General features: G+C 34.6%; 1 pseudogene; it reads right to left on the bottom strand.

Annotated features, from left to right (window-relative positions):
* Positions 1–17,731: 17,731 nt before the first annotated feature.
* LOC107849058 overlaps positions 17,732–26,976 on the bottom strand; it is an 86,199-nt pseudogene continuing 76,954 nt past the window's right edge.

Genomic DNA, 26,976 nt, shown 5'->3' with positions numbered 1-26,976 from the left:
GGTTTCTTCTTCAATGCTCCACAACCATATGGTCATTCTTCAACACTTGTAGTATCGGGTTGGCATCAAAAGTAAGCCCCCACACAAGCATCCACATATGGGTTTACCTTATGTCATGCTCAAAATGGGTCCTCGATGCATGTTCTTGTATCCTCGAGGTTACTAAGTATTGAGTCTTTATGCATTGGAATCCAATGACGTCTTCAAAAGAATAGATGGTCATTTGGCTTGTATCATCCTCCCCTTCTTGAAAAGGATTCGACCTCAAATCCATACCTTGTAAAACTAAAGAAAGGACAAACAAGCACAACTTTCTCATGGCATAAGGGTTAGGGTTAGAACAACAAATAACATCATTATGCCAAGGTAGTACATACTTGAGATATAACCATGAATCCTTTGTCTTCGTCAAGAAAAGTTTAGTAAGAATGTTACAAAGGAAATGGCTTTGACAAGTATCAACAGATAAAGAAACTACAAAGGTCGTAATGGTATCACTAAGTCCAAAAAGTAAGGCTTCCCTTGTTTTAGGAACCATAAAGCACAATTGATTTATTACCTCTTCAAGTGGCCTCATCAAATGTGGTGCCACTATTGGTATCAAAGTCCACCAATCCCACATAACTTTTTCATTCAAACAAGTGGGCGAATGAACAAAACCTATACCTCTACTTAATGGAAACCCGAAACTAGCATGGATGTCATCATAGGCAAAGAGGTAGCATAGGAAAGAATCAAGTGTAATGACATGCACGGGTGAAGACAAAGCATTTAAGCACATACACTCTCTTTTCTTCAAACAAATAGACAACTTGGCATCCACAAGTTGGGATTCATGCAATTTAAGAAAAAGTGTGTCAAGCAAGGACAAACATTTAGAAAAAATTACCCCAAGGAATCAATGACACCTTTGCCTTCGGGTTGTCAAGAAGGACTATGCATTCCTTACCCTTAAGAGTACTCTCATCTTGCAAAAACAGATTTCCATCTTTAGGAGGAATGTTGTCACACCATAGTGGGTTGGCATATAGGCTATTGCCTTCAAGACAAACTATACCATCACTATCACCACTAGGTTCATTGGGACTGATTATACCATCTTCAAACAAGACATTATACCTAATGAGAACATGATCTATCCCGCAGGCAGATTTGGAACAAGTAAGTTCACTCTCTAAAAGTTCATTATCAAGTTTTAAAGATGTTTGAAGTACATAATTATTCCTATGAGCCAAGCAACTATTAGAATCAAAGGGCAATCTCATGGGTTCATTCCTATTCCTTTGATCAACATTTTCAACATCATTACATACTTGAGATTCGTTAATCACATCATACACATCCTCAAGTGTTGAGCAATTTTCACACAAAAGTTGATCAACATAAATTTCATAAGACGATATACTTTCATTCAACACAATGATTTCAACACTAGGTGGACATAAATCGATCTTACAAGAAGGGTTGATTCGGTCATCAATAGGATCAACTAGTGTATCCATACTCACAACAAGTACATCATTATCAAGTGGAAAAGAAATAATAGACTCACATATAGGAAAGCTACAACTCACACTCAATGGGCTACTAGCCACACAATTATCATTTGCATGCATAAAAGTGTAAGAGTGAGCTATTTTACCTTGATGTTAATTAGTATGTTCGTCTTTACCTCAATGTGAAAGTCCATCAGAAGCTTGGGTAGCAACTTCCTTTGGGAAGCTCTCATCGCAAGTTGTTTTGATAATTAGATTTTGAGGGAAGAGTTTGGGTAACAATTGGCATATAATTTCAATGTGTCGTTGCATATCTTCAAGATTTATGGAAGCGATTACACGTGGCCTTAAAATTATGGGCAGCCATGGTACCTAACCAAAAATAGAAAAAAAGATAACAACAAACAAAAGAAAACAAACAATATTAGTAGTAAAATCTACTTACCAACACTCGATACACTTACCTTTGTGATTCTCATAATTGGAGTGACGAATGTTGAAAGTTGCTTATACTGCGGTAGTTAATAAGATGTCAATCCTACTTGGTGGATGGAATGGATTCTTGTTTTGATTGACTCATGACACAAAATAAAATTCACTTACAAACTTGAAACAAAGAAGTTACTACGAGTTACAAATAAGAAAAGAACACAAATAATGAAGACACAAAAGAAACGTATTCAAAAACTAATTAACAACCTAATAGGTGAATACTAGTTTGTCTATTAGTACAAGGATCAAGAAAATTGAAACTAAAGAAACAAGAAATGAAACTTATAAATCTGAAATTTTGAGCCTAAGGGTCGTTTTTTTAGGGTGATGACATGGCAACCTCCTATTGGACATTAAAATTGTTGAAAGTTTGAGAAATTTTCTTGTCTTCAAATTGTATTGATCAAATTTCAAGCGGGGAATGGTGGAATTTCGGCTATGGGAGGGTAACAACAAGACTTTGAATACCTTTTTTCAAGTTCAAAAAGTGTTTGACTTTTTTGTATCTTTTTTGGATAAACACCTTTTTTAAGGACTTTTGGCTCTTTCCCTTTTTGTAAGTCTTGGTAGGTGGACTTTCTCCCTTTTGGCAACACAACTTTTGAAACCCTTTTATCCCCTTTCCCTTTGAATGTCTTAGAGTTGTGCCTTTCATGACTAACAACAAGACACACTCTCTTTCTTCAATTTCTAAGATCAAACAATTATTTTCTCTTCACCAAAATATGATGATGGTGAAGAACACCAAGAACACAACTTTTGAATCTTGGAGTTCTATGGATCAAGTTGGATCCCACAAATCAACAACACATTTTTCAAGCTCCAATCCTCAACAACAACATCAAAAAAAATATATTTTTAAGCCACAATCTCAACAACAAACTTCAACAACACTCTTTCAAGCCACCAATCCTCAAAAACCAGCAACCTTCAAAGTTTAAAAATAACTTGGAAATGACTCAAAATTTAGATCTAGACTCTATAAATGTTAGTGAAGAAGGGAATAACACCATAAACAACAAAACACACTGAAATATCCTAAATCTAAGTCTCAAATTTCAGCTCAAATACAAAAACGGGACAGATTTCTTTTTTAGAGATTTTTGGATTTCAACACTTTTTATTTTTTATTTTTCAACTAACAAGCCCAAGATTGATTTTTTTAGACAAAAATCAATCCTTGCTATGATACCAAACGGTATATACAACACCAAAATAGTCCGCAATCAACCCACAATCACAAGCCTTTACCAGAAATAACAAGACAACAACATGATACAAAAAGTAAATATAAACTTAAAAAGAGTAAAAGATAGCTAACATGACACAAAGAGAACCCATTAGGTAGCAACTAAAGAGTGTATCAAAACTCTAAAACCTCTAAAAAATAAGTTAAAAAGTACCAAGTTCTTAAGGTGACCTCCAAGGGAATCAACTCACCTCAAGATCCACCATTTCCAAGCGAAGAACAATATTGTCTTTTCCAAACCCTACACTAATGGCTTATCCAAGACCTACACTAAGGGTGTTACACTCTCAAAGAGAAAAGAAGTCTTTCACATATTTATCCTTCCAAAGCTAAAGAGAAAATGACTTAATACAAAACTATATAGAGGCTAGCTTATTACATAAAAAAAATGGCCACAATACCCTTAATGAAAGTGGTGGCCATGAAGTGTCTTTCTAACAAAGTGTGATCCCCAAAAAACCCTTAATGAAGGGTTCTTCTTCAATGCTCCACAACCGTAGGGTCATTCTTCAACACTTATAGCCTCGGGTTGGCATCAAAGGTAAGCCCCCACGCAGTCTTCCACACACGGGTTTACCTTATGTCATGCTCAAAATGGGTCCTCCATGCATGTTTTTGTGTCCTCTAGGTGACCAAGTCTTGAATCTTTATGTGTTGGTATCCAATGACTTCTTCAAAATAATATATGGTCATTTGTCTCATATCATTCGAGTTGTTGTACCCTTGCCATCAGAATAGAACAATCTAATCTATGTGATCACAATCTGAGTCATCCACGTAAAAAGTATAAATAATCTGATAATTTGTACATACGGTGGCATGTAGTTCTGGGGTATGAAATCGTAGTAATGTACACATCTCGGTGCTAAATACTACTCCCAATCTCATGCTCGAAATCTTAAGAAATCCACTTATAGAAAACCAACTATGCTTTACTTTTTCTTTAAATCTCAAATCTTCTGAAATAAAATGGATTCTTTATCTAAAATTTGAAAATAATTTAGTCATAGGGTGATTATAACACAAACAATATTAAAATAACAATCTTTAAATGAGGTCCAATGACCCAAGCATCAATCTCATGTTAAAACATCTCAAAATTCATACTTGGTAATTAAACATTCATAAATCATCTTAACATCTGGAAATTTCTGCACAAGGTGTAGAAATATGAATAAAGTCATGTAATTCAACTTCTAAATCATGGGACATCTCATAATCTTACAAATAAGGATAATAGTTATAAATCCTAACTTGAAATACATGGGAAATCATATAAATTGCAGTAAATTTGTAATAAAAGTAAAGTTTTGGGCACAAGGATGAAAGATTTATCCTTGTTCAAATCTCTCATACCTTAATTGATGATCTTTGATGAGAAACTCAAATCTTGGATTCCTATTGATGTTTTGGAGATGGATTCTTTGTTTTCCTGTATTGGGAATCCTTAAATTTGGACTATCTTTAAGAATTAATAGAGAAATTTAAAGTTTCTTGGAGAGGAAGTATGATGAACTAGGATTTTGCTTTGAGGAGAATAATGAATAGGACATAAAGTTCTTTGATATTTGAGTAATCTTATGTTTTTGGATGGATTGAGGGTTGGGGATTTACCAAGATACCCCCTTGAAATCATTAAATGGAACTAGAAAACATAATTTTTCCCGATCTGGGTGGCCATCGTGATGTGCCATAATCCCGGTGGTTCACTGGAAAAAGGATGAGTGGGAATTGGGTTCCCTCCGCGATGTGCCACCATCGCGAAGCCCCTATGTTTGCCATTTTGACCACTGGTGCGATGTGCCAGTACCGCACAGTGACACTGGAAATTGACAATTCGGAAATTGGCCCTGTCCGCAATGTGCCAATATCGCGGAGGGCCAGTAAAAAATGACAATCTTCATTTAAATCTTCTCCGCAATGTGCTAGGGGTCTAAAGGACGGTGGTTATGACTGGAACTTAAAATATCCATAACTTCTTACCCGGTTATTGGATTTAGGCAAATCTTATATTGTTGGAAAGCTAATTCAATTTTCTACGCCATGAAAATTCAAAATCTAAAGAATTTCACACGGAATAAACATAAATCGTTCTAGAAACTACTCCTTATCATTTTTGGGATGAGTTTATGCTAGAAAAAATCGTGGGGTATTACAATATCTCCCCCTCGGGAACATTCGTCCTCAAATGTGGATAGGTAAGCTGAAATTGTTGTGTACTCTGGGAATATAAGATAGCATGCACAACTAAACTGAACTGAGCAACTAAATCTAAATCATTCTAAGCTTCGGAGTAATTCTGTGAGTGCATGAGCTTACATGAGGACAACTATATAGCTGAATGTATGATTAGAAAAGAACTGGATTAAGGAGGAGTAGTACCTTCATCTAGATCTGAGTTTGCGGAGAAGAGGTGAGGGTATTTGGCATGAATATCTACTTCTTCTTCCCTAGTATCGCCCTCAACAGACTGATTCTACAAAAGAACTTTAACCAAGGGAACTTCTTTGTTCCTTAGTCTACGGATCTGATGGTCTAGAATCTCAACTAGAATCTATTCGTACGAAAGACTATTTTGAATATCTGAGCTTTCTAAAGGAACTACAATGGTGGATTCACCAATGATCTTCTTAATCATAGAGACATGGAATGCAGGATGCACTGCTGATAAATTTGCGGGCAATGAATCTCATAAGCTATTTTCCCAACACGACTCAAAATGCTGAAATGGCCAAAATACCGGGGATTGAGTTTCCCCTTCTTTCCAAATGTCTTCACCCCTTTCATCGGTGAAATCTTTAGATACACTAAATCACCAACTTTAAAATCAAGATCTCTCCTTATCAGCTCCGTATAGGATTTCTAACGACTCTGAGTCATTTTAAATCTTCCTCTAATCAACTTAACTTTCTCCATGGCCTTATACACTGCATTAGGCCCAATCAAAGTGGCCTCACCCACTTCAAATCAACCTATGGGTTATCTACATCTCCTTCCATAAAGAGCCTCAAACAGAGCCATTCAAATGCTAGCATGATAATTATTATTATAATCAAACTCAATGAATGACGAATGCTCATCCGAACTATCCTTGAAATCAAGATCACATGCCCTCAACATATCTTCTAGAGTTTGGATGGTCCTCTCTGCCAGACCGTCTGTCTGAGGGTGGAAAACTGAACTAAGATGCACTTGGGTACCAAGACCCTTCTGAAAAGCTCTCCAAAACTAGAAAGTAAACTGAGTAGCCCTATCTGAGATGATAGACAAGGGGACTCCATGCAGTCTGACTAACTCTCGGATATACAACTTAGCATAATACTCAATTGTAAAAGATGTGTGAACTAGCAAGAAATGCGTGACTTAGTCAATCTGTCTACAAAAACCCAAATCGAATCATGGTGACGACGCGAATGGGGTAAGCCAATCACAAAATCCATAGTCACCTCTTCCCACTTCCAAGTGGGAATACTAAACCCTTGCAACATACCACCAGGTATTTGGTTCTCTACCTTAACCTATTGAACGTTGCACACTTGGCTACAAACTCTGCTATATCTCTTTTCATACCACTCCACAAATACATTTCCCGCAAGTCGCGGTACATCTTGGTAGCACCTGGATAAATAGAATACTGTGCACCATGCGATTCTGCCATAATCTACTGTATCAAATCATCAACACATGGAACACACAATCTACTTTGGTGTCTCAACACACCATCTTCCCCTAAAGAGAAAACCTCTTTTGTTTGATCAAACTAGAATCCATATCTTTCTTCTCCTTCACTTCCAAAACTAGGGAAGATTCAAAACTACTCTAAACCTAAACATTACCCTCATCTGTATCAACTAACTTAACACCCAGTCTAGCCTAATGATGAACTTCTCAAGATAACACTTTCTTATCTTTCTCCACATGAGCAACACAACCCATAGACATTCTACTAAGGGTGTCTACCACTACATTGGCACTGCCCGAATGATACAACACACTCATATCATAATCCTTCAACAACTTCAATCACCTTCTCTAATGGAGATGCAACTCCCTCTGCATAAATACATACTTCAAGCTTTTGTGGTCCGTGAACACATCAACATGCACACCATACAAATAATGTCTCAAGATTTTCAAAGCAAACACCACAGCAGCTAATTCGAGATCATGGGTTAGGTAGTTCTTTTCATGAGGCTCCAACTGTCTAGAGGCATAGGCTATGACCTTACCTCTCTGCATTAACACAAAACCCAAACCAACTCTACAGGCATCACAATAAACAACAAAGCCATCTATACCATCAGGTAATGCTAGAATTGGGGTTGAAGTGAGTCCAGTCTTCAAATCCTGAAAACTCTTCTCGCAGAAATCTAACCACAGGAATATAAATTTTATTTGGGTCAATCTAGACATCAGGGATGCAATAGATGAGAAACCTTTAACAAAATGGTGGTAGTAACCAGTTAGACCCAAGAAAATCCTAATATCTAATAGAGAGATAGGTCTAGGCCAATTTCTTATGGCGTCTATCATTTAGGAATTGACTTAAACGCCATCGGCGGAAAAAATAAGACTGAGAAAGGCTACTGATCTTAGCCAAAAGTCACACTTGCTACATTTGGTGAATAATTGATGATCTCTAAGAGTTTGCAAGATAGTTCTAAGATGATCTGCATGGTCATCCTCACTGTGGGAGTATATCAAGATATCATCTATGAATTCTATGGCTAATATATCTAGATACTATTTGAACACTCTATTCATAAGGTCCACAAAAGCAGCTAGAGCATTGGTTAGCTCGAATGACATGAGTAGAAACTCAAAATGACCATAGCGGGTTCTAAAAGCAGTGTTCGGAATATCACATTCCCTAACATTAAGCTGATGATAGTCGGATCTAAGATATATCTTTGAGAAATAACTTGCACCTTGTATTTGATCAAATATTTCATCAATTCTCGGAAGAGGATATTTGTTCTTTACTCTGACCTTATTTAGCAAATGATATTCTATGCACATGCGTAAAGAACAATCTTTCTTTTGCATGAATAGGAAAGGAGTCCCGAATTAGGAAACACTAAGCCTTATGAAACCTTTATCTAAAAGATCCTTGAGTTGCTCTTTCAACTCCTTAAGCTCTGTGGGAGACATATGGTAAGGAGGGATAGAAATAGGTTGAGTATCTGGAAGAAGGTCAATAATAATTCTATCTCTTTATCGGGAGGTACCCCTGGGAAATATTCTGGAAAGATATCAGGAAACTCAATTACTACATTGGTGGACTAAACTATTGGAGTCTCAGACTTTGTGTCTTTAACTCAAACTAGATGGTAAACACAATATTTGGAAATTAACCTTCTGTCCTTAAGATAAGATATGAAATGACTCTTGGAAGACACTGAATTACCTGACCATTTAAAGATTAGCTCATCTAAAACCTGGAGCTTCACCATTCGAGTGCAATAATCTATTGAAGCATAACAGGAATGGAGCTAATCCATACCAAGAATAAGATCAAAATCAACCATATCAAACTCTATCAAGTTTTCTTACATGACTCTATGAAGAATAGTGATAGGATACTTTTTGTAGACTCACTTAGTAACAACTGACTCACCTACTAGAGTAGAGTCCAGGAATGTCTCAGGGATCTTATTAGAACTAATCTCAAAATTCACAACAACAAATAGGGTCACATAAGAACAACTCGAACCAGATTCTAACAACACATAAACATCCAAATGAAAGACATAAAGCATATCAATAACAACATTAAAAGAATCATCCTGCTCCTGATTGGATGGTAAAGCATAGAACTAATTTTCGCGCTAACCGCCACCGGTACTAGATGATGCACCCTAAGGTGGAGCTGGTGCGCTATTACCTAGAGTCTAGGGATGAACATCTCTATTTCCCCGCCTATCATGTAGTCACTCCTTGATTTTGTGACCCTCTTCAATCATAACAACCTTTCTGACCCCACAAACATTTACTTCCATGCTTCTTACTGTAATTAGCACATAGGGATTGATTTGGCTTATTACTCACACTATTCTGTGATTTAGACATATAAGATATACCCTACTTTTCTTGCCTATTTTTAGGTGCAGGATTACTAGCCGAAGAAGGTGCAGGCATAGATAAATGATTCTAAAATTGCGAATGATTTTCTCCTCCATACCTATTCTGGCCATGATCAAACTGCCCTATTCTAGATCTCTTATTTACTCTCTCTCTCTCTTTCTTTTATCCTTTTTGCATCAATTTACTTATCATGCATCATCAATCTAGGGAGATCCATATCCTTATTGAGCATAGCAGTCCTACACTCCTTAACTACTATCCCAGACATACCGGTCACAAAATTACTCATGCTTGATCTAGAGTTAGCCATCTAATTAGGGGCATACTTAACCAACTGGTTGAACTTGAGGCAATACTCTATCACTGTCATAGAGCCCTGCCTCAAGTTTATGAACTCTTTTATCTTAGCTTACCTCATCTCAAGTAGGAAGAACTTGTCTAAGAACGCATCCTAAAATATCTACCAAGTCATGGGAGCTACATTCTCCCCTCTACTCTTCTTCTGTATCACTACCCAATCATAACAAACATCTTTCAACCTATTGGATGCCAATTCTACACTCTCTTCTCTAGAAACATGCATAATTTGGGTGATCTTCTTTACCTCATCTAGAAAAAGTTGTGGGTCCTTACCTACCTTTGACCCAAAGAATTTTGGGGGGTTCATTCTCATAAAGTCTCAAATTCTAGATGTAGCTAAGTCCTCATATTGCTTGGGTAGGGTTATAGCCTGACGGTTACCCAAAACATTTACTGTCATCACTTGGGCTAGCACCTGAAAGGCAGCTCAAAACTCTGCATATGACACATTACCATTCAAAGAATCTACGGGTTGAGGTGGTTGGTTATCATTTCTATTAGCTTTTTCTTTGTGAGTATGCATATTTTATCATAAAAGTGTATGAGTTAATAGCAAATAGAGATAGTTTTAAGAACGATAGAATATGAAATAAATAGAAGATTTTTCTAAAATGCTCCATAGCCTCTTGCTCATAGATATGGCGCGCTTCACACCGATCATCAAGACTTTATGTAACACAGCTTGTCGGACTCCCTAGGACTCTCTAAATCATACGCTATAATATCATGTTTGTAATGCCCTAAAATCTAATTCCCGAGATGCCACACGGTGCTTCAAACTACAAGTAGTCTTAAGCTAACCCTGGCTGCCTTTTCTAGGTCTTAATCTCAAAAAAAGAAAAATATAGATGAAAAATCTTAACATATGCAGAAAACGTTCTGAATCTTCTGAGTATAAATGAAACATAGTAAATCTCAAAATCTTGATAAAGCAAATGTTAAAAATCTAAATACTAACTCAAAGGTCAAAATCTGAATCTAATAGTTTGACAAGCCTCTACTATCTGAATCTAGAGAGACACTGGGACAGGCCACAGCTAATCAATTGTTTAAAATGAGTAAATACATATCTACTAGTAACTTAGAAATATGAATAACTAAGCCCTCGAACTATGAAGACTCACCAACTATAGGGATGTAGATAAAATGCTCTAAGATCAATAACGCTGCTGAGACTGAGCACCTGTACCTACATTATGAGACAATGTAACACATAGACGAATATGTGGATCATTACGTTGATGATATACTGAGTATATGGGGGTGTATTTAACAAGTAAACAATATCATTACAGTTTACAAATCACGCATGCTAAATGTAAATAACTCGCTAAGCTTGAGTAATCTAAAATATGAGAGTAAAATCATGATTAATAAAGAATGTAATCTAAATATCATGAGTCAACACACTTAGTCTGAAATCTATATTTCTGTTCTACTTCTCAAATCACATAGGCTAAGCGAAGTTTGAAAACTTATTCTGTATATCTTAAGGCTTCAAGTAAATAAGCTATTGAAGAATAGGGATCATCTTTTGGCAGGTTCTTCTAACCGACATGTACACTATGTGAGCATATATGATGTCCTACGATTTAGGTTGTTATACCCTTTCCATCAGAATAGAACAATCTAATCTGTGTAATCACAATCTGAGTCATCCATTAAAAGTATGAATAATCTGATAATCTGTACCTACGATGGCACGTAGTTCAGGGGTATGAAACCGTAGTAACATAACCATCTTGATGCTAAATACTACTCCCAATCTCATGCTCAAAATCATAATAAATCCACTTTAGAACTTACACAAAGGTTTACAAAAAACCAACTATGTGTTGCTTTTTCTTTAAATCTCAAATCTTCTGAAATAAAGTGGATTCTTTACCTAAATCTTAAAATAATGTAGTCATGGGGTTCTTATAGCACAAACAATCTTAAAACAACAATCTTTAAATGAGGTCCAATGACCCAAGTATCAATCTCATTTTAAAACATCTCAAAATTCATACTTGGTAATGTAAACATTCATAAATCATCTTAAAATATGAAAATTTCTGCACAAGTCACAGAAATAGGAATAAAGTCATGTAATTCAACTTCAAAATCATGAGACATCTCATAATCTTTCAAATAATGATCATGGTTATAAACCCTAACTTGAAATACATGAAAGTCATATAAATTGTAGTGAATTTGTAATAAAAGTAAAGTTTTGGGCACAAGGATGAAATATTTATCCTTGTTCAAACCACACTTACCTTAATTGATAATCTTTGATGAGAAACTCGAATCTTGGATTTCTATTGATGTTTTGGAGATGGCTTCTTAGTTTTCTTGTATTGGAAATCCTTAAATTTGGACTATATTAGAGAATTAATTGAGAAATTCTAAGTTTCTTGGAGAGGAAGTGTGATGAACTAGGATTTTTCTTTGAGCAGAATGATTAATAGTACATAAAGTGCTTTGATATTTGAGTAATCTTATGTTTTTGGATGGATTGGGGGTTGGGGAATTTACCAAAATACCACCTCTAAATTCTTAAAAGAAATTGGAAAACGTAATTTTTCCCGATCAGGGTGGCCACCACAATGCGCCACAATTGCAGTGGCTCACTGGAAAAAGAATGAGTGGGAATTAGGTTTCCTCCGCGATGCGCCACCTTCACGCAGCCCCTAAGTTTTCCATTTTAACCACTGGCGGGATGCGCCAGTAAAGCGGAGTGATATTAGAAATTGATAATTACAAAATAAGCCCTCTCCGTGATGCGCCAATATCGCAGAGGGCCACTGAAAAATGACAATAGCCATTTAAATCTTCTCCACAATGCGCTAGGGGGCTAAATGACAGTGTTTTACGACTGAAACTTAAAATAGCCCTAACTTCTTACACGGTTATCAAATTTAGGAAAATCTTATATCGTTGGACAACTAATTCAATTTCCTATGCCATGGAAAGTAGAAATCTAAAGAATTTCAACTGAAATAAATATCACTCATTCTAGAAACTACTTTTTGTCATTTTTAGGATAAGTTTAGTCTAGGAAAAGTCGTGGGGTTTTACATATGGTGTGGTTTTATGTGTAGAACCTTCTGATTTTGAGTTAGTCTTGACCACGATGAGAGAATTTAGTTTAGTTAGACTTTAGTAGACGGATTTATCAAAGCCATATGGGAATTATAAGTTGAATCAAGCGAGTATAGTATTTGAGGGGAATAGTATGGTTGAGAGATAGTTTTTGAGAAGTGTTGCTAAGCTTGAAAGTAAGAAGTTGCATTGCTTGAGGACCAAAAATTCTATTTTGACTTATGATTTATAGATCTAAGTTCCATGCTTTAAACTTGGGGCAATATTGTAACCTCTTATTCAGAGGTCTTATTTAGATCATGCCCGGAGTTATTTCCCCCTAATATCATTAGAACTTCCTAAAAGAGTGTTGGAGAAATACTCTATATAAGTATGATTCAATCCATATAGCCTGCAATAGAGTTTATCAATTAAGCAGATAAGCTCCTATAGATTTCCAACTTTCTATTTAGTCCTACTACCCAAAGTCTTGCAAGTAGGGCCATCCCAAGGGGAATCCTATTCGCTTTATGTGTTTTATGAATACAGCTCAGCTCGTGCATTATGCATCAGTTTCAGATTCAGATATTAAGTCTTGATTTAGTTCATAAGTATTCAGTGATACAGTACCCAATGTATGATCTTAGCCTCATTGTGTCAGGATTCGTGCCTGCATAAACAATTACTTTTCAATTCTATAAGTATGATTGCACCATGAGCACATCAACTGAATTCTAAACCCTCAGCATGAATTAGCTTTTTATAATAAGTAAAGGCAAGCCAACTCAGAAATTAGTTTCATGATCGAGGTTTCTAATGTTCAAGACTTAATCTTGTAACTATATTCCCAGATATGAATTTTAAGAATGTAACCTTAATTACATTAGTACAGTACTCTCATCTTAATCAATATCATTCAGGACCTAAGGGAGAGATATTGTAATACCCTGAGTTTTCATGTCATAAATCTCTCATCTTTTCCTCACAAAAACAGATCCATCCTAAAGAAATGGTTACTCATGAGTTGACTCCCTCATTTTTATCGCAGCCATATAGTTGTTTTCATGAGAATCATGCAGTCACAAACAAGTTCAGTAGCTCAGTACGTTTAAGATTCACTCATTTGGTTTATTTAAGTAGTGCATGCCAGTTATAGCCTCAGTTTTTGGTATTTCAGTTTTTCTAGCAACATTCGAGGATGATGTTTCCAAGGGGGAGATATTGTAATACCCCAAACTTTTTCTAGCTTAATTTTGTTCCTAGAATATTAAGGGATAGCTTACAAAATGAATAATATTTAATTCATTTATAACTTTCTTGATTTATACTTTCCATTGTGTGAAAAATTGAATAAGATTTCCATCGATACCAAATTTGCCCAAAACTAACACTCGGTGAAGAAGTTAGGGCATTTTTATTAAGTAGTGTGTCAACTGGGTAGTCGCTGCGTCGCGATGGAGGACAAATCTACATTCATAAATTTCAAGTAGATCATCGCTATTCCATTATATTGTGGTGAGAATAGAGATGAGAAGGCCATCACATTACGGTAGATGCCAAATCGACCTTTGTTAAATTCCCGTGGGTCACCGCGATTGCACCGCATCGCACTGCACCTCAAAACAACAATTGTCAATATCCAGTAAGTCACCAAAATTCCACCACGTCGCAGTGGGTATCGTGATAACACACTCACCGTATTGTGGTAAAGCCTTAAACTCCATACCAGTTACGAATTTTAAATCCCAAGTACAGTTAGGTCTTTTTCCTACTCTCCCAAATCATGAAAACAGATGATTAAAGGCATTATTCAGCAAAAATATGCTCATTCTTCATCAATTTATCTCAAGTAAAAACCCTAAACTTCAATCTCCAGCTTCAAGAATCTCCAAAATTCCACCATTCTTCTTCCAAACTAGTTTAAATTTGAAGATTTCCAAGTCAAAAGCTCCAAGATTCAACTTTCAAGGGCACAAATAGGACCTCAAAACCAAGCTTCTTCATCTTGTTCATTATCTAAGGTATGTGGATTTTGAACAAGGATAAATCTTTCATCCTTGTGCCTAAAAATGTGATTTTTATTAAAGATTACATGATTTTCAAGTTAAGGTTTACACCCAAACCATCTCATTTTGAGTTTTTGAATTTACAAGTGATTTAAATATTGAAATGCATGTTATCTCATTTACTTATGCTTTGACTTGAAGATTTCTATTATGAATTGCACTTCCCTCTTGTGAATTGATATTGTTGAATGAATTTCAATATAATTGTTGGGAATAAAGCTTTATTATGAAATTTTGAATATTTAAGCACATATGCTTTAAAACCCAAGTATGAGTTTTAACATTTCAAGAAGAGTATAATATATGCAAGTTTTGATAAGTAAGTATCCAGATTTGTAAAGAAAGATTGATCTTTTGATCCTAATATGAGATAGCAATTCACATTATTCATACAATTTATTATTTAAAGCAAAGAAAAGCATAATTTGTTTTCATTATAGACCCTTATACTAATTTAAGGTGGTTTTCCTAAAAGTTCTGAGCAATAAGTATGAGATTAGTATTTAGCACCGAGTTGGGTAAGATTCCAAGGTCTCATGCCCTAGAACTACAAGAAACCATAGGTTTAAGCACCCATAGTGGGCTAAGCTAGTGATCACTTAAGTTAAGGTTATACTCCCTGGCAAGAGTATGACACCTCTTCCCAATGTGAGGTTTATTCCTTAGGAGGACGAGATGTTGGACCCCATGTCAGCTTACATAATTTATATCAGTTACAAAAAATTCCCTAAGTCCCAAGGTTCCAAACTTCCAAAGATTCCAAAGTCTCTAAGTTTCAAAATAAAAAAATGATAGAAAAGCTTTTATAAGACCAAGTGTAAAGTCTCACATATTTATTCATATTATGCTTTACGAAAAGATAAAAGTTATAGCTTTTAGTTTTTAAATTTCAAATTCAAACATGAGCACTTTCTACACTTAGCCAGCATAATTTAAATAGAAAGTTCAAGTATGGATTTTAGAACTAAATATTATGACTCACTAGATTTATAAAGTTTGATTTTCTATGCATGACTTCAGTTTCCAGTATTTCAGATATTTCAACTTATGTGAGTCATTTACATTTAGCATGCATTATTTTACAAATTATGATGATGAAATAATGTTTTTCTTATTCATTCACCCACATATACTCAGTATATCCTAATTATACTGATCCACATATATGTCTATGTTCTACATTGTCTCATAATGTAGGTACGAGTTGTAGCACGCATCCATGTTCAAACTGTTTGCAGCTTTCTGTCAGCAGGTAATGAGTCCTTTTGATTCAAGGGCTCAAGTCAATTATACAGTTTGAATAATATTTTATTTTTCTTTATTCAGTCGAATTTATTTGGGATAGTTGGTGGTCCTATCCCGGCTACCTAAAACTAATACTAGTAGAGGTTTCATAGACTGTAAGTAGAGTTAATGTATTTGAATCCAGTGTTTTTTTGTAAAAGGAAAGTTGTAATAATATTAATACAGATTTGTAGTGATCAAGTTCATAAGACATTTATGTTTTTCCATATTTTCTTCAGATTTATGTGTTTTATCCAGCTGCTTATGAGTTATGCCAGTAGAAGGGTTAGCTTGGGATCCCTTGTCACCCTAAGCACCTTGTGATGTACCGAGACCCATTTTTGGGGTATTACATAGTGGTTGTTCAAGACACATGACTCAGAGGGTTGATTTTTTTCCTCTCTTAAGGCACTTCAAGGGGAAGGTGTGCCTTTTGGAAATGGCAAAAAGAGGTATATCCAAGGTGTTGAAAAGATTGAGAAATTACCTTATCGTGCAATAAAAGATGTGTATTGTGTGAATAGAATTAGGTACAGTATTCTAAGTGTATCTCAAATCTTTGATAAAAGAAATGAGGTAAAATTCCCATCTGATGAATGCACTGTATCAAGCATGAAATCTAGAAGAATTGTTCTCAAAACCATAGGGATCAAGAATATATAGTAGATGATCAGGATTCTATGGATGATGGTGTATTAAATTGTTTATGTTCTTAAAGTGAAGATGCAGATTTATGGTATAGAAGACTGGGACATGTAAGTTCCTCATTGCTAAACAAGTTGATCTTAAGGACCTAGTCCATGGTTTGCCAAAGCTGAAGTTTCCAGACAACTAAGTTTGTGATGCTTGTGTTCAAGGTAAACAAACTAGATCTTCCATCAAAATGAAGAAATGAGTAATTACTTCCAGACCTCTTCAAATACTACACATGGATTTATGTGGATGTATTAAAGTCTAAAGTAGAGGAGGGAATAAATATGTGTTGGTTATTATAGATGACTACTCCAGGTTCACCTAGACAATATTTATAAGAACCAAGGATAAAATTGCAAAATTGTTGAATTTAAGTCTGATCATGGTATTGAAATTAAGAATTCTAAAGTGGATGAATTCTATGCTGAGCATGGAATAACTCAACTTTTATGCTCCCAGAACTCCACAACCAAATGGAGATTTTGAAAGGAAAAATAGAACATCGATAGAGATTGCTAAAATTGATAGTAGACTTCCAAAGAGTTTCTAGGTTGAAGCAGTAAATACTATTTGTTTTCTGACTAATAGGTGTGTGATTAGATCACTTCTGAATAAGACTCCATATGAGCTGGTATTCAATAAAAATCCTAAGATAGTGTATTTTAGACTATTTGGATGCAAATGTTTTATTCTAGACAATGGGAAGAGAGAATTAAGAACATTTGATTCCAAGAGTAATGAAGAAGTGTTTATAGAATACTCTTCAATATGCAAGGCTTACAGAGTCTCCAATAAAAGAACTTTGTGTGTTGAAAAAAGTATTTATGTGATCTTTAATGATTTTAGAAATCAAAAAAACCTAGGTGATGGTGAAAATCAGAAGTTGAAGAACTCATTCCTGTTCAAAGGCATGATACTACAGAAGATAATAATAAGGGGATAAATTATACAGATGAGAATAATGAAACTGTTGGTGATCTAGAAACTCTAGCACAGATCCTATAACCAATGGAAGAACAATTAGAGGAAGCTAGTCAAAATTTATACCTGGTCCCAGTGGTATTAATCTCAGAAGGGAAAATTGGAGACATAACTCCTCTCATCTCCTTGAGAACCTGACTATACCCTTGCAAACAGGAGTCCAAACAAGAGCTCAATCCAGGAATACTATGGCATTTTCAGCCTTTTATCTCAAATTGAGCCCAAGAATGTAAAGAAAGCCCTGAAAGATGCTGATTAAATTAATGCAATGCAAGAAGAACTTAATTAATTTGAAAGAAGCAAAGTCTAGAATCTAGTCTCCATGCCTTTTGATAGAATAATTATTGGGACCAGGTGGGTGTACAGAAATAAGCAAGATAAAAATGGAACTATCAACAGAAATAAGGCAAGGCTTGTTTATCATGGTTATAACTAGGAAGATGGGATTGACTATGATGTGACATTTTCCCCTATAGAAAGAATAGAGGAAATTAGAGTTCCTGGGGCATTTGCTGCATACATAGGATTCAAACTATTTCAAATAGATGTCAAAAGTATCTTCCTGAATAGAAACCTAAAAGAAGAAGTCTATGTCAAACAGCATCCTGTGTTTTAAGATATAGATTTTCCTCAACATGTACTTAAATTGGATAAATCTCTTTATGGATTCAATCATGCACAAAAAAGTCTTACTTGAAAGCTGCAAAAAGAATTCTCAGGTATCTGAAGGGGACAGAAGACCTGGTCCTATACTATCTATCAGGAGATAATTTTGACTTGGTAGGCTATACTGATGCTAACTATACTAGATTTGGTGGATATAAAATGTACTTGAGAAATAAAATATTTTCTTGGCTCATCTTTAATCTCCTAGGGATATAAGAAGAAAAATTCATTTGCTTTATCTACTGTTGAAGCAGAATATATTGTTGTTGCTTCTTGTTGTGCACAACTATTATGTAACATTTAGAAATTGAAAGATTTTAGTATTGTCTTATACACAATCCCTATAATGTGTGACAATATAATTTCTCTAAACATGACCAAGAATCAAGAGCAACACAAAAGAACTAGTCATATTGGAGTGAGGCATCACTTTCTAAGAGACAATGCTGAGAAATGGGCAATCTACATGAAGATCTGTAAGATTGGGGATCATATAACAAATATCTTTACTAAGGCATTTCACAAGGAACAATTTGTGAAAAATAAGGTGAATTTAGGCCTGATCAAAAAGACCTAACCTACCATGTGAATCAATAGTTCTCCATAAAATTGGCTATGATCAAGAGTCATGTATTCCTAGTAAAGTATATATTTGTTAGTCTAACTCAGTTTCACAACTTTGTAGATATACACCCATGTGAACAACTTTGGACGAAAATAGATGAAATATGCACAAATTTAAGAAATCCCTCAAATAAAGAGAGAAATTTAGTCCCGTCTCTCAGGTAATTATCATGAATATGCTTGTTTTTCTTCTTGTTTTATTAGAAAAGGACACATCCTCTCTCTATATGATTGGAAAACTTGTCTTATGAAACATTGAAATCAAATTCTTCTTTGCATTAACTCCATAGACTCTGACCAGCTGAACTATCCTAATTATCCAAAGACAAACCCTTTCTTTACGCACCTTTCCAATAAAGATTTATCCCTGAAAACTTATTACCCCTTTGATAGTGTGAAAGAAAGTTTGAATAGTCCAAGGAATAAAATGACATCATGAAAACAACAATTTTCAAAGTGAATCAAGAAATCCTATTAATAGGTACCATACTTCTGAGGGGCCTGGTCTTTAGAAGAAGAGAATGATTGATGATAAACCTAATAGGGCTTATAAAAGAAGAAAAACAAATGACAAATGCTGGAAAATATTGAATTTGGGTGATTTTTGGTGCAAATTTAGAAATTTTCAAAAGGTATCAAGTGTCTTTTCTGAACAAAGGAGTGAAAAAAATGATGAACTCAAGATAAAGGTTACAAGTCTAACCAATGAGGCTTATGAGTGTGAATTGTTACACTATCCTAAGATGAGTGTAATATCCTATACTTTTACTTAGCTTAAAATCTTCCCAAATATGTTAAAGGCTTCCTTTAAGAGATGAATCCACTTTTATCATGTGGGAAATTCAATAAGCTTTTCATCGATACCAAATTTGCCCAAATCCGACACCCGGGCGAAGAGTTAGAGCCATTTTAGTAAGACAGCGTACCACCTGAGCCATCAACGTGTCGTGCAGCATGCCAAAATAGTAATCATCAAAATCAAATGGGCCTCCACAATTATGGTGCATCGCGCCAAGGCTCAAATCTAGAGTTGTCAATTTCTAGTGTCTCATCGCAATACCACCGCATCACAGTAAGATTTCACGTCCCATCCAGTATTACAATGTGATTTCACCACATCACGCCGTCAGCCCAGTTCCTAGTTGGAAATTTCTAGTGGAACGATGCGATAGCTCCACATCACGCTAGGTACCCAAATTGAGTTTTCAGTGATGAAAAATAAAAACCTTCTAAGGGCAATTGGGTCATTTTTCATGACCCAGATTAGCCTTTAACCACGAAATTATGTCCTAAAAACCCTATTACAACACTTTTCCTCACTTTCTCTCAAGAACAAAATCCTTGTCTCTCAAGAGGCAAAAATCCTAGCTCAAGAAATCAAGGCTAATTCCAAGAATCTTTCCAAGAACTTCAAGAATTTAGATTTCCAAGTATGCATAGTGCTCATTCATGGATTCCTTTCATCCATGAATCCCAAGAATTAAGTTTTTAAATCATGTATTATGAATATTATATTGTGGGTTGATTATATTTATGTTATTGTTGTTGTATGGTTACCAATTTGGAATCTCAATGTGTTTTTATGGAATTACGTTTATAAATGAGTTTAAATCCATGAATTAAGTGATTTATGAGGTTTTAATTGATGGTTAAACCTATGCCCTAAGTGGTGCATGTAAGGTGTTTGATAAAATGCCTAGAAGATTAGAAATCATGTAATATAGTTCAATTATGACTTCAGTAATGGATTCATGTTTTACCCATATGTTCAAATTACTCCCATGCTATTGATGTGCAATGTAGATGTTTGTTGAAATGTTCATGATGCTAGAATAAGGAATTATGACATTGATTACATGCATTCCTTCTATGTACAAGATTATCATAACTATGTACATCATAAAATTCCCAACCTATTGTATTATGAATTGTTGATATTGGTCATGTGTTCAAGAAGTGTCCAGTCTTGTCAGTCTTACACTATCGAGTCCTGGGGGTAATTGTACCTGACAATTTAGTTGTGTGCCTAGATCCAGTGTCATGTTTTCACGATACTCTCAGTCAATCCTTGATCAGTATAATTCAGTTAGTTATGTGACTCGGGAAAACTCAATAAACTCAGTATCAGTCCAGTCCCATTTAGTAATCTCAGAAATCTCAATGGTCTCAGTAAGTCATCATGTCTCAGTAGTATTCAGTTCATACCTTAGTAAACTCAGTCACCTAGCAAAACTCAGTAGCATTCTATCAGTTAATAGAATTCAGTAGCATTCCATCAATCAACGAAAATCCAGTGAACTCAGTTCAAACTAGTTAATCAGTAAAATCAGGAACAGATCAGTCCAGCCTAGAATGAACTATGAAATTAGTTCTGTGTCTATTCAGTTGGGAGTAGGATTCAACACTGAGTGAACCTAGGGATAAGGACATGCATTGTCAGTCAGTAGAGGGTGTGATCCTTAGTAACAATCCCTGCGTTCTAGAACTATGTAGCAAGCGCAGGTTGAGATGTACCCCTACGAGTCTAGGGACTATACATCTTATTTGAGTTTTTCTTATAGGAGGGGTTGACGGAAGAGCTCCCTGTCAGAGAGGGTTTACTCATATCTTGTTTTTACTCGCGGCACAGTACTGATACCCTTCCATCTGGAGTTACAGGTTGGACCCCACCAGTTCAGATTCGATGCATGTCGGTAAGATGATTACCTCCTAAAGTTATAGTTTCAAATTCAGTCTTCAGAATAAAACTCAGTCCAGTTCTATAGAAATCAGGACTATCAGATATAGTCACTCAGCTCAGTATGGAACTCAACTAGTTCCATCAGAATTTATGACTGTGAAATACAGTCACCTATTTTATTAAAGAACTCGGATAGCTATACAAATTTCAGAACTGTCAGATGCAGTCATCTAGCTCTGTATAACACTTAGATCAGTTATTTACAATCAAGACTATTAGAAATAGTCTTTCAGTTATTAGTTACTAGTAAACTCAGATAGCAGTAAATCCATGTTGTCAATAGACTCAGTAGTCAAAACTCAGTATTCAGTCCTATCACGACCACAGTTATAGTTATGTATTCATGCATATATTCTCACATTCATGTTATACAGTCAGTTAGTATTGTTCATGCATATGAACCCTTTACATTCAGCCTACCTCACTTGCATACCAGTACATTCAACGTACTGATGCATTTGTGCTATGGTGTTTCATACAATAGTTTAGAAGCACGAGCTCCCAAGCATCCTTAGTAGATCAGAAATTCAGCAGCCAGACTAGCAGTGAGTCCTCATTATTTGAGGATAGCATGGTTATTTTATTACTTTATTATTTTAGTAGTTCGGAGTTAGTTGGGGACATGTCCCATAAACTCTACAATTTTAGATACTTTAGAGGCTTTTAGACTACAGCATATTTCAGACAGTTTATTTCAGTTTTGGGTATTGTTATACCCCATTATAGTTTATATTAGTATCAGTTCAATTTTGAACCTTATGGCTTTACAGCTTATATTTTGCACATTTAGAGTATATTATTCAGTGCTCAGTTACAGATATCATTCATGGGCTAGCTTGTGGTCCGTTAGGATTATAAGCACCGTGTAACATTTTGGGTACTAGATTTGGGGTGTTACGCTGACCTTACTTCTCCAAACCTTCTCTTCAAATCCTCTATTTTTATCAACTTCTATGAATATTTCTATGGGACATAAAATGTAATTCTTGCACTATATTGATACATAATATGTTGAAAATTATTGAGTTCTTGCTTTTGTGCTCTTTATATATTTCTTCTATAAAAATTTTCCTCATATTAGTGTTTCCCCAGTTGCCATGGATTAACTAACTTGTTCTTACTATTACTCTTAGTTTACTATTTTTACTTTTCAATAATGTCAAAAGGGGGAATACTGATTTCATGTGGTAGGGAACAGGTGTGATGTGTTCCAGGAACCATGTAATGTGCTCAAAAGAATATGTGTTTCAAATATGACATGTTGACAGAGGAAAGTATGTAAATGTACTAGATGAATTATGGTGCATAATGGCAGGGGGAAAATGAATGAATACTGGTGCACAGTGACAGGGGGAAACAAAAGTGCTTAGAGTTTTTTCTACAAATAACAATAAGGGACTAGGTCCCTGTGTTGCATGATTATGGAAGCATGATGATAGGGGAAACATTCATCTTTAGAGTGGTAATCACACTGATTAAATGTGATATATGTGCTCAAAGTTGTATGGTTGGTTTTTCATCATCAAAAGAGGGAAATATTATTATATGTAGTTTTAGTGATATGCAGCTAACCATAAGGGACCAAGACCTTGATGTTTATGGTACAGTACAGCTGGCACACGTATCTACAAAGTTCTGTCCACTTGTGAACAAACTTGTAGGTGTTGCTTGTATTGAATAGAACACGAGGCCTAATGATCTTTCAACCCTAATTATCACTCATCAATAAAATTAAAAAAATTCTTCCTTATCAAATAGATTTTGGCAAATATAAAGAGTGAATAGAGGCAACAAAAATCCCATTTTAATAGCTCAAGTTCTTAGTTGTTTATGTTTACTTAAATAGAAATTGTTCTTGAGTGAGTTCTGAATTGTAAATGAATAACTTGTGTTATAAGAGTAATGAAATTTTCACTTTGAGTAGAGAGTGCATAGGTAAATTAAGTTGCCAAAGTTTTGATACTGATTAGAGTTAATCAGTGGAGAGGATCTTTGGCAAAGTTTTTAAGATAAGCTTGTAGTAGAGTTATTACAAGAGAAAGGAATGATCACTTAAAATCCCTAATTCTCAATTTCTTATGAATTTTTATAATACAAAATAGTAAGGAATGATCAAGTTTGAGCATGCCTACCTTTTCTTCACCAGGAGATAGATTGTTCCAAGAATCAATAATCTTCTTTGTGAATTCCTTACCTCTATGTGGATAAAGAGATTTGAACATGGAATGTTGTTCAACGAAGAAGAAATTGTATCCACTCCTATTAGATTTTGGGAGATTAGCATCTCTCCTCTTCCTCCTCTTGTTCCTCCATTCTAAATTAGAAGGTGAAACAAAGTTGCAAGTTTGTGCAAAAGAAGATAATGGAGCTTATTGGTGTTGATGATAAAGTACTCCTTGATAACTTCAGATCCAATCTTGATGGATACGAGATAACCATCGTCAAATTTTCCATTAATTGTTCCTTCTGGTTGGAAACTCATTAATCCTAAATACTCAAGAGAATATCATAACTCATGTGAGCAACCATTCAGTAATGCCATATAAACAACCATGTGCAGTGTAAAATTTTCAACACAAGTCAAGCACCATTTCAGCACTATTTCAACATCATTTTAACATTACTTTTAACACCAAATTGGCCAATTTTTGTGTTAAGTTAGAAGAATTAAATTAGGGTCATATTTTAATTGGGAGAAAAATACATCCACTTAGGATAATAAGGGATGGGGCATGGGAATTCATGATTTAAGCGCAAATATGTGATCAAAGTTGGATGACAAATTTAATTTTTTGACAACGATATGACTGGGGCTAAATATAACTTTTTTCTTAGTCGTAGTGCCAAATATGAACGTTTTCGTTTCTAAAAAGCTTAGATGAAATAAAAGGTAAATTAAGAAGGGAGGAAGTCTAATGCAATCAAGTAACACTTACAGTTACTTATATTTTAAATATTTATTTAATAGTTGAGTCAAAGCTTGAGAAAAAAATAATAATTTGAAACATATTTTAAAAATATCTCGAATTATGACAAATAACATACAAAAAGTAACTCCACTTGTTACTCCTCAATGTGAATGGAGAAAGAGGAGACCCGGGTAAATCTTCATTGTGAAAATTGAATATATCTCGCATAGTAGTAATGCACAAATGTTATATGATATTGAAATAAATATAAAAGAAAAATATCTAGCCTAGTAGAAAAGGATCAAAATCTTTGAATTAGTTACAACTACACTTTAGTCAAATAACGCTTTTAATTACTATTATTGAATTTTTTTAAAGTGGATGTTCAAAATATAAGAAAGGAGTACGAATTTGACATATCTATTAAAAATAAACAATCACAAAGTCTTGAAAAATGACATGAGATAGAAAATAACTTATTTGGTTACTCCCCAATGAGAATTGAGAAAAAGTAGCCTCAGGAAGGTCGAGGATAAAATTGAATATGTTTAGCCTAGAACTAAAACACACATGTTATCTCCTATATAGAAAATATCTTGGCTGCTAGTAAAAAATCACAATCCTTGAACTAGCTAGTAATTATAAAGCGTAATTCAGTCAAATTTACTATGATTAAATGGGTGCGTTAAGTTTTTAAAATAAAAAATCTCGAAGTCATGACAAATGAAATGGGACATAAAATAACTTCTCTAGTTACTTATTAATGAGAACGGAGAAAGAAAAATTCAGGAAGAGGTAAGGATTGAATATGTCGAACCTTATAGTAACAAATGATAGCGCATATTAAAATATATAGCAAAAAACGCTAGCTTAGTAAAAGATCAAAATCTTTGAACTGTAAGTTTAAATTTAATGCGCATCAAGATCATGAACATGATATTGAGTAATGTTACAAAAGGACATACCTAATGCGAAAGACATTAATACCGGAGTGGAGGATAGAATCTTTAGTAGCAAAATGGTGTCTACCTCGTTGCCTAACATCACATTACCGCAGCTACAATGATGATAGTGTGCAGAGAGTACAGAGGGAGAATCAATTTATAGAGATTAAGATTTAATCTGGTACGCCCATCAAATAATCACTATACGAAAGAGATTTAATTTTTATTAAGAAAAAATTACATCTTACCACAACATAACTTACTGTAACTACTTAAAATCCCAACCTTTTTGTAAATAATTACATTAATTTCTTATTTTACATAAAAGCTCAGATACATCACAGAAGAATATGATGCATTCATATAAAAAATAAGTGATGTATCTGTGTAAATTAAGTGATGTATCTAGAAGAATGTGATATATCCACGTATAGTGTGATGTATTTGTATAAAATGAAGTGATGTATCCGTATGGAGCAAATCTGAAATTTTTAGTAGTTTTTTAAAAAATGTTGGATAGGAAGTAATTAACTCCAAAATGGCATGGATTTATATAACGTGTACTTTTATTAAAGAAAAAATTTCACAAAACCACAACTTAAAATATCTTAATTATTAAAAATCCCTTCACTTAATAAAAATTATAAATATCTCTTATTTACATTCTCTCTCTTTAAATATCCAAGATGCATAATTTCTATCATAAAAATTAGGATATATTTATTGATCCCTGAAATCATGTCAAAATTTAATCTTATATCAATTAATTTTGCATATCCGTTGACATAGGCATTTTATAAAGTGACTCATTCTCTTACAAAGTCAGCATTTCTCAATCAACCTTACTGGCACATCCCTCGATATATGCAGTTTTTAAAGTGTTTCATATTCTATGAAAAATAAATGTTTCTCAGTGATACCAATCTCATGAATATGTTTAGATAAAATGAGAATACAGTGCTTGCAACTAATAAGTATGAAGATAATGATCAATTCAATAAAGGTATGAAAGCTCAGAATCAACTTAAAATGACAATTATTCCTGATAGAAAAAATATTGCATGACACCATTAGTTTAAATAGTCATATAAAACATCAATAATATCATTTTAAATAACTCACTCGGACGTACCTTAATAATGATGGAAAATAATGCTCATATAATAATGCCTATATTAATAAGTCAACCCCCTATTTGGGTGACAGAATAATAAATAAGACATTTTAATGCACAAATAAAGCCTACAATATCATATAAATCTCCCACTTTGGCATCACATTAATTATATCCTCTCTAGTCAACAACAATGTACAATAAGCTCCCA

The sequence above is a fragment of the Capsicum annuum genome, chromosome 12 (assembly GCF_002878395.1).
Source record: "Capsicum annuum cultivar UCD-10X-F1 chromosome 12, UCD10Xv1.1, whole genome shotgun sequence".
NCBI classification, from domain to species: Eukaryota; Viridiplantae; Streptophyta; class Magnoliopsida; order Solanales; family Solanaceae; genus Capsicum; species Capsicum annuum.
This window is presented reverse-complemented; position numbering and strand designations above follow the sequence as displayed.